At 42.9% G+C, this 13,989-nt stretch overlaps 1 protein-coding gene and 1 long non-coding RNA gene across 2 annotated transcripts in view; both read left to right on the plus strand.

Moving 5' to 3' along the window:
* Positions 1-13,989, plus strand: part of LOC105467102 (SPARC (osteonectin), cwcv and kazal like domains proteoglycan 1) — a 514,664-nt gene that overhangs the window by 14,466 nt on the left and 486,209 nt on the right. The window lies entirely within an intron of this gene.
* LOC139363763 (uncharacterized) overlaps positions 1-13,989 on the plus strand; it is a 60,738-nt gene continuing 46,749 nt past the window's right edge. Inside the window, exon 1 of the long non-coding RNA XR_011624658.1 lies at positions 1-13,989. This exon is cut by the window's right edge and continues 34,111 nt beyond it. This is a non-coding gene — a long non-coding RNA (uncharacterized lncRNA).

The following is a 13,989-nucleotide window of genomic DNA, read 5'->3' on the forward strand; positions in this document are numbered from 1 at the left end:
CCTGATGTAAATGACGAGTTGATGGGTGCTGATGAGTTGATGGGTGCAGCACAGCAACATGGCACAAGTATACATATGTAACAAACTTGCATGTTATGCACATGTACCCTAGAACTTAAAGTATAATAATAAAAAATTAAAAAAAAAAAGATACAGAAAAGTGAAATTACTTCTCTCCAAAATGCACTCACCTTGAACACTTTTTAGGAAGGGTCTATTTGCCTCAAGTAGACTTTTGAATACGTAAGTTTTTATTTTCATGGTTAATATCATGCTGCTTATATGATTTGGTGCTGTCTTTTTTCATGTAACAACACAACATAAACATTTTAGTATGGTGCTATTCTTTGTAAATGACATTTTAATGGTGTTTTTGAGTCCAGTGAGTGTAGATGCTATAATATACTAAACTAAGGTATCTGATGGTAGGCAATTGATTGTTTCTATTTTTTCCTTATTCTAAATAATTGTGTGATGAATATTTTTGGTTATATGAGTCTTTCCACATTTACAATGATTTCCTTTTGGTATATTTCCAGAAGTAGCAATGCTCGGTGTGCCGGCGCGTGTATTTTAAAGGGCGTTGATGTATGTTATCATGTGGTACTGATTCTACCCCTGGAACTGTAGAATGTGTGTTTTATTGCAACGTTTCCAATCGTGGGTGTCAGTGAATTTTGGTAAAGAAGAAGAATTTGATGGAAACATGGCATGCCAGGTTATGTGCAAGTACTAAATCAGCACAGGTAAGGTGATGCATGATCATCAGAGTCCCGATTGGGAGGAATGTTTTTCTGATCCCACTTGAGTTTTGTTAGGGAAACAGGTGTGAGAGCCCACAGCTCACCCAGAACTGGGGAGCAGAAGCTGCTGCCCTTCCTCATGCTTGTGCCTGGCCTTGGGAATGCTTTGCAGGGCCTATTCTCTGAAGAGCCCTTTGAACTGGTTGTGGGGATATTAATGAATCCCACCCTTGTTCCTAATTAGGAGCAGGAGCAGATGCTCCAAGCTGGATTTTAAGTGAAATTGCTGCTGACGGATGCCCTGTTCCTGGTGCAATGTATAGATGTTTCAATGCCCTTGTGGTGGATGAGGGTGAGAGGAGATCATTAAAACCCAAGTCCATTCCCACCACAGTGGTAAAGTGGTTTTTCCTGTCGAATACAGACAAGGCTTGGGCCCGCATCTCAGTCTTCATTTGTGTTCAAGACATCTACTTGATTTTCATTACCCAGGTTTTCCTCCCACCGCAGGCGTGTCTGGTGCACTCACCTCAGAGAGCAGGCAGGGAGAAGGGTTTCCCTGGGTGCTGTCTCAACATCATGAATGAGACAGAAAACACAACCGTTCTCTCGGTCTGTATCAGCTCTTTGGGACCTCTCTGCAGGCCTAGGGCAGTGATTCCTAGCCAGGAGATTTTGCCCCTAGAAGACTTTTGGCCCTGTCTGGAGACATTTTTGGTGCCATACTGGTTGGAGAGTGTGCCACTGGCATCCAGTGAGTAGAAACCATGGGTGCTGCTAAACAGCCTACAATGAACAGGGCAGCCTCCCTCCAACCCAAAATAAATTGTCACTAGGGTCAAGGCTGAGAAATGCTGGCCTAGAGATACAGTTGCTCCTTTTACAATTATTTTTTAATGTGAGATATAGTCCAGGTGGATGAAGGTAAGGTTGTTGTTCATTTGAGAAATACATGTGCCAGGTACTCTCCTAGGATCTGGGACACAGGGCTCCTCTTGTTTGTGACGTTTTGACTTTTCCAGAGCCAAGAGAAGGGAGGGCTAACTGAACAAATACATTATTTTTTATCTTTTATTTTTATTTTTGAGATGGAGTCTCGCTCTTGTTGTCCAGGCTGGAGTGCAATGGCGTGATCTTGGCTCACTGAAGCGTCCGCCTTCCAGGTTCAAGTGATTCTTTTGTCCCAGCCTCCTGAGTAGCTGGGATTACAGGTGCCCACCACTACACCTGCCTGATTTTTGTATTTTTAGTGGAGACAGAGTTTCACCACGTTAGCCAGTCTGGTGTCAAGCTCCTGACCTCAGGTGGTCCGCCCGCCTCGGCCTTCCAAAGTGCTGGGATTATGGGTGTGAGTCACCGTGCCCGGCCTAAATACATTACTTTTTATATCTCAAGGAAGTTTGACAGATTATTACATCTAATCAGGTATAATAAAGACTATATGATTTTTATTATTTTTGCCAAGATAAATGGCCACTGGGAGATGTTGTTTATTTACCTATGAGTTACATTAAATTGGCTGCACTGTGAATCAGAGAGCCCGTTTGATTTTGTTACTCTGAGGAGTAGGAAAATGCAGCATAAAAATATTGCTCTTCCCCAAGAGAACTGACAGTCTCCAGATGGATGGGCTGGGTATTCTCCCTTGATTCTTGTTTCTGCGCACATCTTGGGTAGTATCTGTTATTTCCAACAAGATGATCCTTGTTCACAGCTTGCTTCTTTTTCATCTGCTGCATGGCAAATTTTAATGACCCAGTCCCCTGAATTCTATAGCAGTGACAGCCAGTGCCACATGGCTGGGTACTGGGGAGCATGTTCCTCACCCTGGTTCCTGTTTGGTCAGTTTGAGGCACACCTGGATTGTGAACTCCTGTGTTCCAGGCCTTGGCTCCTGTATTGCGGCATCTAGAAGCCTCTCTAGATGGTCAATATACATTTGAGGCTGTGCTGGGAGAACGTTTTCTCTTTCCCTGTATAATTCTAGTATTTCTGCTTTGGGGTGGGAAAGGGGACACGGTCCATAACAAAGTGATCAAGCCCACCAGCCTCTTGGAGGATGTCTGATCACGTCTCTACTTCTGGTTCAAGTCATCTGTGAGTTCACATCAAGTCCATAGGATAGTGGAGATGGGGAACAAATGCCTCCGCTCTATTTGGATATTTCTGCAGCTGCTGCTCATGGGTGTGAAGTCTTAGTCCAGCATTACGTGGTGTATGTACCATGTGGCCCATCCCATGGCTGGCAGAGAGAGAGTTCCCTTGGGCATTTTCTGCAGTTTCCCCTTCCCTCCCCTGCCCTTTATTCTGTATCCCTCCCCAAATCCTTCCAATTTCTATCCCCGATGTCCAGCCTGGGTTACTGTCTCTGCCCTGGCCAGTCACTTGCCAGGTAAAGGTCAGATGTCTTAGGCATAGGTAGGAGTATGGGAGAAAAAGTCTTTTGGGTCCAGTCTGAAAGTCCCGTTTCCCTTTAAATATTAACTTCCTGCCAGTATAACTCCTGAGCAATTCTAAGCTAAAGTGTATCTTTCTCCTTTCCAGTCTTGAGTTGAAAAGTCCAAAGGCCTACTGAGCTCTTTGGTATACTTTAGGGGGAATGGAAGACAGAGAAGAAAACCTGTAGTGTCATAGCCATAGTCTGCTCCCTTACCGCAGCTTGGCAGGACCCCATCCTTTGAGGTGCTCGCACAGACCTGTAGCTGACATTGCTACTCCATGACTCGTCATCCGACAAGGGACCTTGACACTCCAGGGAATCTTCTGGAGTAACCTTTTAAGATACTTGTTATAGTTTTAAAATCTTTCCCCTCCATTCCCTTCCCCACTACAGAGTTAGTGTTTATGTGAAATGCATGTAAGACTGACCAGCAGAATGGTTGAGCTTCTGCAGAAATAACACAGATGTTGATGCATAGGCAAGAAACGCAGTTTGTGTTTTATGGGACAAGGGAAGCAGATAATCATTTTCTTCCCATATTTTTGATTTAGTAAAATTTTGAGTTTGAGAGATGCTAGATTGTCTTAATTACTGAATACTTGTGTGCTAGGCATGGTACCAGGCCGGGGGTGTGAAATTCAAGACTAAATCTTGGCTCTAAGGAGCTGAGACTATACTTGGATAAACAGGTAAATAGTTATAACACAAGTGGATGTGAGGGGAAGCATAGGACATCAGGGGAGCCTCAGAGGGTCATGCGATCCCAGTGGAGAGGTCAGAGAGGCTTGCAGAGAGAAGGCATCTGCTCTGAATTGTGAAATGCCTTTTGGAGAAGTATCAGAGGAAGAGGGCAAGGGGGAGAATGATGTGGAGAATCTGTCACCCAAATAAACCCCAGAGCCTCACACAGCCAGGGCTTTGCTTAAAGTTCCATTCACAGATGCACATCCACCAGCCAAAGGAATTCAAGAGGAGTTTCAGTTTTTACTTCAAGTAAACTATTAAAGAATACTCAAAATCATAACCCACAGTGAAGGTTCTCCAAAGCTCTGTCTTCCTCTTCCTCCTCTTCCTCTTCCCTCCTCATTCTTTTGGTCCTTTTGTGTGCTCAGGGGTCTCTCTTATGACAACAGCATAAAACTCTTCTCCTTAGCCAGGAGGTATTTGCCTCTCCGGTTAAATACTTCCCACTTTCCCCTGGCTTCTTAGGTGCTCTTCTACCCTCCTGACTTCCAGGCTAGAAATAGATAAAACGGTTCTTTAGAGGGCATGGGGTGGGTGATACGGAGTAGGAAGAAGTTGGGGAAGCTTGACATCTTAATAAGTCTCCTCCCTGTCACACTCATGGGCCATTTGGCTGTTCAGTGCCCATCCTCTCAGTAATGATAGTTGGGCTCTTTCTTGGACACATTATTTTCAGGCATCCTAATCTCTCTTTCCCAGCGGGTGTACCCTCTCTGTGCAGAGCAAAACAACTCTATGTCCAAAAGAAGCAGGAAGGCCACATAATAGGATTAGCATGTCACAGTCGGTAGAGCCGATTAGAACTGATTGTCTTGGGGCACTATTGATTGTCTTTTGGAAATTATTTCAGTAATACGAGTGAATGAGTGTGTGTGTGTGTGTGTGTGTGTGTGTGTGTGTGTGTGAAGGAGAGCAACGTGAACAGCTGCAGCTTTCTAAGACCAGTCATAAACACATGTCCTTGTTTACCAAACATGTATGGGCAGCCAGCGTATTAAAGACTTTCAGCTTGGGAAATAAACACGAGGCAGTTTTGTTTATTTTTAATTGCTGCTTTCCCTTAATAACATCTTGGCAGATTGCATCGTTTTCTATCATTTTTAGCCTTAAAACTAAGTCCAGTTGAGTTTACAACTTCCATCTTACATCAGATTTGAGGTTTTCTCTTCCTCTTCCCCTGCACAGTCTTGACTTGTGGCTTGAGGAGTCTGAGTGGGGTTGAATGTCTGATTGATTATTTAACCTTTTTCCTCCCAGGCTTGCCATCAAGGTGTGCCCTCTAGGGGACCAGGCAGGGGACTTGCCTACTATATAATTTCTTGATGCAGTGGTTTGAATCTAGGTCAACCTCTTCCTTCCTATTCCACTTTTATCAGTTAGGACGGGTTAAATTATGCTGTGGGAACCAATAACTCCATATTAATCACACTTTTGCTTAAAATAACAAAGGTTTATTTCTCATGCTACACATCTCTCATGGATTGGTAAGGGCTCTGATCTGCGTTGTCCCAGGACACCAGGCTGATGAAGGCTCCATCTCCGTGCGTTCACAATCACTGTGCAGGAGGAAGAGTATGCTCTGGGGCCTTGCATTAGCATTTCAGTACATCTTCTTAGAGGAGATGCCATTTTTGAGAGCAAGGTAGGTCGCATGGACAGAACCCCATTAATGGGCCAGTTAAAGGTGATGCTATCATGTGCCTAGGAGGTGGAGAAGTCACATGCTTGGCCAGTGGTATTAATACTGTCCCAAGGGCATCACCTCCCGGGGATCTATCCTGCAGCCTTATGCTACTAAAGTCCTCTCACCTGTAGGTGGTCCTCATGGGTGGATATGCATGCAGTGGCTCCAGCTGAGCTACTGTTTATGATGCTCCCTAAACTCTCATTCCTTGCTCTACTAACCCGTGGGGACAGAGACTTCCCTAATGCTGCCTCTTCTCTCAATTTGGCTAGACCTCTTGAATTCCCTTTTCTCTGTTCAGTTAGTCACAGGACAGATAAGCAAGCTCGCTGCCTGAGAAAAGGCCCAAGTGGGGAAACAAATCTTCTCTTCTTGCTGGTGCTCCACTTTTTGAGCAGTTCTCCTATCTAATATACCCTTACATGACACTTGAATTGGGAACACACCTCAGTGGGAAAACCTGGTAAACCTTGCATGTCCCCAAAGGCGGGTGACCACCACCTTCTCCCTTTGGTTTTCTTCTCATACAGATGAGGGGAGCAGGGAGGGCTGGTGTGGAGTAATGGCAGGGGTTAGTTCTTTGTACCCCTTTTATGAAGCTCTCTGGGTAAGAATTGATCTTTCACATCTGAAAGCTTGTTGCCTGCCCCCCTACCCCTATCTTCCTTATTGTTATTATTTTTAGAATAGTCAGGAATTTGGTGTTGAACTTTGGTCTTGGTCAAATTTGGGTTGGGGGTGGTGGTGAATACAAAGTTCCATTTGAAAAATACAGTCTAGATATAAGAGACCTAACTCTCTGCTTGGAAACGTAGTAGTTTATTGATAAATAGAAAATCTTACTAATGTATACCAATTTTAAAATCCTTTAGATTTGTGGCCTAGCTTATTTTAGTGGAACTTTTACTGAATGCAAATTTCTTTTTCTGTTCAAATCTACTAGGGACTGGGGAGAAAGCTTGTTTAATTTCTAAAAACAAACATTTTATTGGGTCATTTAGTTTATGTTGCATTTAAAGTAAAACTAGTGATTATTTCAAATCTGAATGTCTCTGACATGTAGGACTTGGATGTGATTTTTACTTTAAATCCAGTAATTTCTCCCCTTTTTGGGGATACCAATGCCAGGCTTGTCTCCTGGAGACTTCGAATCTTGCCACAAGGGATTATGTCTCAGGCCCTCATGCTTGGTTATCTGATCTGTTGATGGGTGACTCCAGCTCACTAATCTTTGCTCTAGCAATAATAACAGCTGGCATTTATTATGACTTAGCCTGTGCCAGGTGCTATTCTAAGATGGCCTTGTCACTGTTTTCCTCTGTGTTTATCCGTCCTTCCATGCTTGTGTACACCTACACATGTACTGGACTTCTATCCAAGCCTTGCACATAGCCTGTTTAATCTTCCTAGTTCTGCTAGAAGATCCTATTACCTCCGTTTTATACCTGAGGAACCTGAAACACAGGGTGAGGAGGTGACTTGCCCAAGTAGAAGAGCTAAGGAAAAGAAGGGGCGCTTAAATCTGGGTTTGACCCCAAACCTGCATTCTCCAGCATGCTGTGTTGCTGAATGAAGTCCACTTCATTCTGTTCCCTGGCTCGGCAGCCAGCAAGTCGACAGAAACCAGGACCTTTTCAGCTTCCTTACATGAAGCCAAGTGTCCCTCTTTCCAGAGTCAGCAGGATATGCTGATGTGTGGGAGCTGCTTTTGTCAGCTTTTTACAGTGGTCCTTAGCTTCAGGTGCTGTCTGAGCTGACATGTGGAGCTTAGCAAGAGGTGCTCTGTTGAAAAGAGGCTCTGTTTTCCCCCTCAAATGTGATCATTCCCTGGAGAATAAGTGGGGAAGCGTCACAGTCCAGTGGACATTGACCTACTCTAGCTGCTGTTAGGGGTTGTCAGCAGGTTGACAGGTTTGCTTTGATATCTTAGCCAGCAGGCTGGCCCCCTCTGCTTCCCTGCAAGTTATACTGAGAAATGCTTCGGAAGCTAGAGATGCAAGTTGGCTATATCCAAACTGAGTGGTCTGCAAGTGTCTTCCCAACCTTGAAGCTGATGAGAAAGACATCTGGATCATGCCTCTCCAGAATTCTCTGCAAGGGCCTTCCCAGTCCCACTTACAACACTAAATTCACTACTTAAAACAAAAAACAAAACATAACATAAACCTCACTTTTTGAGAGAATTAATCAGAAGGAAAATCTGTAATCCTGTTGCCCCAAGATAGCTGTATTGCTTTATGCATTTATATATTCACACATATACAATTTTAAATGAGTTGTATGTGCCCCCTTCATTTTAAAATGCTACATAAACATCTTTCTGGGTCATGGCATATACTTTGACCATGACTGCCTAGTATTTCTTTGGGTGGATAGTCCAATTATTTATTTAAATAAGGCTTTTTAAAACATTTGGACTGTTTTCAGTTTTTCCCTATTATAACAATGTTGTGATGAACATTTTCGGTGATTAAATCTTTGTTCATCTTTATTATTTCCTTGGGATACATTTTTAGTAAAAGAACTGCTGAATTGCTGGGAAATAACAATATGAATATATATATATATATATATATATTTTTTTTTTTTTTTTTTTGAGACAGAGTCTCATTCTGTTGTCCAGGCTGGAGTGCAGTGCAGTGCCACTATCCCAGCTCACAGCAACCTCCGCCTCCCAGGTTCAAGCGATCTTTCCACCTCAGCCTCCCAAGTAACTGGGATTACAGGCACCTGCCTCCATGCCTGGCTGATTTTTATATTTTTAGTAGAGATGGAGTTTTACCATATTGGCCAGGCTGGTGTTGAACTTCTGACCTCAAGTAATTCACTTGACTCAGCCTCCCAAAGTGCTGGGATTACAGGCGTGAGCCACTGTGTCCGGCCAGAAATCTAAGACTTCTGATGTGTTTTGCTGAGCTGCACACCTGCTCTTCCCCACTCAGCCTGAGAAGGTCATGTTTCATGATACCAAGGACATCGCTGACACCCCTAGAAAATGTTAAGGTCCTCTCCCTTAAGGTCTCAAAGTTCTTAGTTCTTTCACTGACCTATTCCTTCCACCTTCTAGATCTTCATTTTTCTCTTCTAAAACACAATGCTGACTTTTTTTAAGTACATAATACCTATGCATGGTTTGAAATATTTTGAAAAGGATACAGCGAATGTACTTGCTCCCACCTCTGTTTCTTATCTGCCCTGTTTTGTTCTCTGCTTCTCTTTGCTACCTGCCATAGGTCACCATCTTTGTTAGTTTCTTACACAGTCTTCCAGAAATTGCGTACGTGCATATAAGCAACTGTATAATTTGGGGCCTACCAGAGAGTGGAGGGTGGGAGGAAGGAAAGAATCAGGAAAAATAACTGTTGGGTACTAGGCTTAATACCTGGATGATGAGATAATCCATACAGCAAACCCCCATGACATGAGTTTACCTATGTAACAAACCTGTGCATGTACCCTTGAATTCAAAAGTTAAAAAAAACCCTATAACTTGCCCCCTCCCCAACATTTTACCCCAAAGTAGGAGTCTATACACGCTGTTCTCTAGCCTGCCTTTTTAAACATAAAATAAACTTTAAAAGTAATCATAACAGAGACAACATCTTCATCTTTTTTATGTTTAAAGACCCCCTAAGCTGAGTTTGGTGGCTCATACTATAATCTCAGCACTTTGGGAGGTTAAGGCGGGAGGATTGTATGAAGCCAGGAGTTCAAGACCAGCCTGGATCACATAATGAGACCCCCATCTTTACAAAAAATAAAATTAGCCAGCATGGTGTGCTTGTAGTCCCAGCTACTCATGAGGCTGAGGCAGGAGGATGGCTTGAGCCCAGGAGTTCAAGGCTGCAGTGAGCCATGGTTGTGCCACAGCCCTCCAGCCTGGGCAACAGAGTGAAACCTTATCTCAAAATAAATAAATAAATAAATAAATAAATAAGGACACTTTAGGTGATATATTAATTATCTTATGTTTTCAGTAACAAAATTATCAGACCCAGGAAATTTAATATAATAGTGATATCAAGTTTGCATTAAAATGTCTTTAGTCAGAACCTTGTTGAAAAACATTTTCTCTTACTTTCCAAAAGCATTGTATATAACTGTGTTTTTCTTCCATTCCAGCGTCTGTGAGATACTGCATTTGGTTGTTATGTCACCTTTGATCTAGAAAAGAGAGGAGTACTGCTACCATTTGGGGGAGAGGGGGGTCCTTCAGGATACTGTTATTTTTCAAGGGTTCAGGCAGGTTGTCCTGTTGAATGTCACCCCATCTGTACTTGTCTGGTTGCTTCTTCACGATTGGACTCTGATCAGACACTTTGCCAGGAAGATCACAGCAGTGCTGGGCTGTATTATACTTCCCACTGTATCATATAAGATGCCATGCCGCCTGGTCTCACTGTTGGGGATCCTTAGTTTGATCGCTTGGTTAAGGGAGTGTCTGCCGGCTAGTTCAGTGTAAAGGCACCCTGTTTCCTTCGTATCCAATAAATAATCTGTGAGATGGAAGTTTGAGACCATGTGAATATCCTGTTCTTCAACAGCCTTTTACCCAAAGACTTCAGCATGCATTAATGGTCCTTTTGCTGTAGTATTACATTGCAAAGTGATGGTTTTCCAAAATTACCCACATTTTTTTCACTAGTATTTTTTTTAGTAAAGAAGAGCTTCATCTCTCTCCCACGTTGTTAATAACACTGTGGACTCCTGGATTTTCTTTCAGTTCAGTGATTACCATTCAGTGTGTTGTCATGGACATCACTGTGCCTATTGATGCACTAATTGTCCCAAATCTGACCATGGGAGCCCTTTCAAACTTGCTTTTCTGTTCTTTTGAGCACTCACTTACTTTCTGGCATAATAAGATATTCTAGGCTTATCTTGCATTTCCCCAGTCCTGGAATCAGATCCAAAGAATCCTGGTTCCTTCTAATGAAGATTGGTGTTTACAAACCAAGATCTAGGGGCTGGGTGTGCAGATTGCTATCAGGACTTGTCATTACTTTGAGCCACTTTAAGTGCGCAGAGGCAGGAATGCTATAAATTATGAGCTCTTATCGATACTTTCAGCGTAAATCAAACACCATACCATTAGACTCCATAAAATAGGCTCTTTATTTTTCCCACAGTGAGAACCCTGATTCCAACTAATATCAATACATTTACTTATTTATTGTATTCTGTGATGTATGCAAGAGTCTAGGAATTACCATACTGTTAATACAACAGACCTACCAAAGGTTAATACAAATGACCTACCAAAGTTCAAAATTTCTTTTTTTTCTTTTATTTTTCCATAAGTTATTGGGGTATAGGTGGTATTTGGTTATGTAACTTCTTTAGTGGTGATTTGTGAGATCCTGGTGCACCCATCACTGCTGCAGTATACACTGCACCATATATGTAGTCTTTTATCCCTTACCGCCCTCCCACTCTTCCCCCCAAGTCCCCAAAGTCACATTGTACCATTCTTATGCCTTTGTGTCCTCATAGCTTAGCTCCCACGTATCAGTGAGAACATGCTAGATTTGGTTTTCCATTCCTGAGTTACTTCACTTAGAATAATAGTCTCCAATTTCATCCAGGTCACTGCAAGTGCTGTTAATTCATTCCTTTTTATGACTGCATAGTATTCCATTGTAAAGAAACCACAGTTTATTTATCCACTCATTGATTGATGGGCATTTGGCTTTATTAAAATTCTTGAAGTGAGGTTATCCTAACAGTGTGGAGAAAATAATTCAGGTGCTGTAGAAAGTCAGCTCTTTTTGTTCTTGCAGTATATCCCAGTAAAGGTTTAAAGGAGTAGTATTTTGAAAATTACTTGGACCAATTCTTATTTTTAAAGTGATTTTGTTTCTATGTTAATATATGATTAGGTTTTCTTATTGCTGTTTATATTCAACTTTAGCTTTGTTCATCACTTTAAAATTTCTTGAAAATATAAAACATTTATGTTCAAAATCAAAACTATATGGAGAGGAATAGAAATCTTACTCCCTGTTACTATCCTTCTCACCCCGTTCCTCCTACCCGCTGTGGGAACCATTTCCAGTAGCTGCTAGTTTATTATTTCTGTGTTTCTTTCTACAAAAACATGCATGTATATTTGTATGTTTTGTTTCCTCTTCTGTCATGTGTATACATGTATACCTGTTTACTTTTGTACTTTGCTGTTTTCCACTTAACAATACATGGAAACAGCTTATAGCAGTTCATCAAGATCTTTCTCACTCTTTCATATGGCTGCAGAATTTTTTCCATTGTGTGGATTTATAGTAGTTTATTCAGCCAGTCTCCTATGGATGCACATTTAGGTTTCTTTATTCATGAGGGTGAGTGAATAACCTTGTGCATCTGTTGTTTCATATTTGCAGAGGTGTATATCTTTGGGGGTAAATTCCTAGAAGGGGAATCGCTAGGTCACAGCAGAAGCATATGCAGGTCTGTCAGCAATTGCCAAATCCCTCTCCACGGGGCTGAATCATTTTGCACTTTATTTTATTTTATTTTTTTTTTGAGACGGAGTCTCGCTCTGTCACCCAGGCTGGAGTGCAGTGGCCGGATCTCAGCTCACTGCAAGCTCCGCCTCCCGGGTTCACGCCATTCTCCTGCCTCAGCCTCCGGAGTAGCTGGGACTACAGGCGCCCGCCACCTCGCCCGGCTAGTTTTTTTGTATTTTTTTAGTAGAGACGGGGTTTCACCGGGTTAGCCAGGATGGTCTCAATCTCCTGACCTCGTGATCCGCCCGTCTCGGCCTCCCAAAGTGCTGGGATTACAGGCGTGAGCCACCGCGCCCGGCCTCATTTTGCACTTTAACCGGCAACATAGAACAGTGCTTGGCTCCCTACAGCCTTGCCAACAGAATATGTGATGAAGCATTTGGACTTCTGCAAGCAGGATAGGTGAGAAATGGTATCACAGTGTAGTTTTAATTGGCATTTCTTTTATTATGAGTGAAGCAGAGCATCTTCTTTTTAGGAATTTTGTCCATTTTTCTATTGGGTCCTAATTCTTTTTCTTTTTGAAAGTTGCAAAGTATTCCATTGTCTGAATGTACGTTGATTTATTTACCTTGTCTCCTATTGGTGGAAACTGGGGTTGTTCCCTATGTTATGCTGTTAAAAACAATGCTGTAATGAATAATCTTAGGGAAGCCTCATTTCACTCGTGTGCACCTGTACTTGTAGGTTACATTCCAGAAATGAATTTGTTTGGTCCAAGGGTATATACATTAGTTATGTTAATGAATGTTGCCAAATTACACTCCCCTTCCATGGGTTGCCCCAGTTAAAGCCCCCACCAGCAGCACACCTGAGTGGCTATTTTCTCCCAACTGGCTGAGTGATTGCCTTTTGGATTTTTGTCCTGATAGGAAAACATGTGATCTCAGTGAAATGCTAGTTTGCACTGAGCATTTTTTTTTTTGTACACTTAAGACATTCTTTAAAGGTTTGAGCCCCCTTTTTCCTGGCAGAATCCCTTCTTCCTGGATGAGGTGGTGATGGGGGAGTCAAAGAGAAGATAGTATGATGGGGATTACTCCTGTCTGACCAGAAACTCTGCCTCTGGAGAATTGCAGCCGCAGACTAAAGTGCTCATCAAGTCTCCCTGTTCCTAAGGTCCACTCCAAGTGTGGACAGGGTCTGCTGGCAGCACTGAGCCAGGGCCCCGGGCATGTCCTCCCATGAATTCATGGCAGTGAGTCTTTGGCAAGTCACCCTCCAGATGAATTCCTTAGTAGAGAGAGAGTCTGACTCTGGAATCACAGTTTGTGACTTGAGGGATGTTTTCATCCGTCTTATTTCTGCTCACCCTTGTCAGTTGCTCTGTTCTCCTCTCCTGCCCAATCTACCTGGGTGAAGTTACTCTGCCCTATTATTTTCCATGCCCTCAGGTCCCATGGGCATGTGATTACCTCTTCGCTGATTGCAAGGCTGTGGAGTTCCCTGATCACCTTGTTCTCAGCCTCTTATTTCCCTGCTGAGAAGTGGAGAGAGCGATGGGGCCCCTCCCGATCTTGGGAGACGCTCCTTTTCTGGCTGCCGAGACCTTGCCATCCTAGGCGTGGTGCACTTTGCCGTGGGCCTGATCCGCTGACTGCTGGCCTCCAGGAGCCATCATTATTTATGCTGGGTAGGAAAGGACTGCTTCTGGGCTTTCACATTACTTTAGAATAGTCACCAGGGTCCTGCAGTTTCCAGCAATGTTTGTTAGCCACACTATGTCAGAAAAAGCAGTGGTGATGGATCTTTCTCTTGATTCTGGCAAATGTAGATGTACAAATAGGAATAGCGGCTACTACTGACTGATAATTTACTATGGGCTGAGCACGTTACTTGTATTCCATTTAACCTTTGCAGCAACTGAATGAAGTA

Source organism: Macaca nemestrina, chromosome 6 (genome assembly GCF_043159975.1).
Source record: "Macaca nemestrina isolate mMacNem1 chromosome 6, mMacNem.hap1, whole genome shotgun sequence".
Classification (NCBI taxonomy): Eukaryota; Metazoa; Chordata; class Mammalia; order Primates; family Cercopithecidae; genus Macaca; species Macaca nemestrina.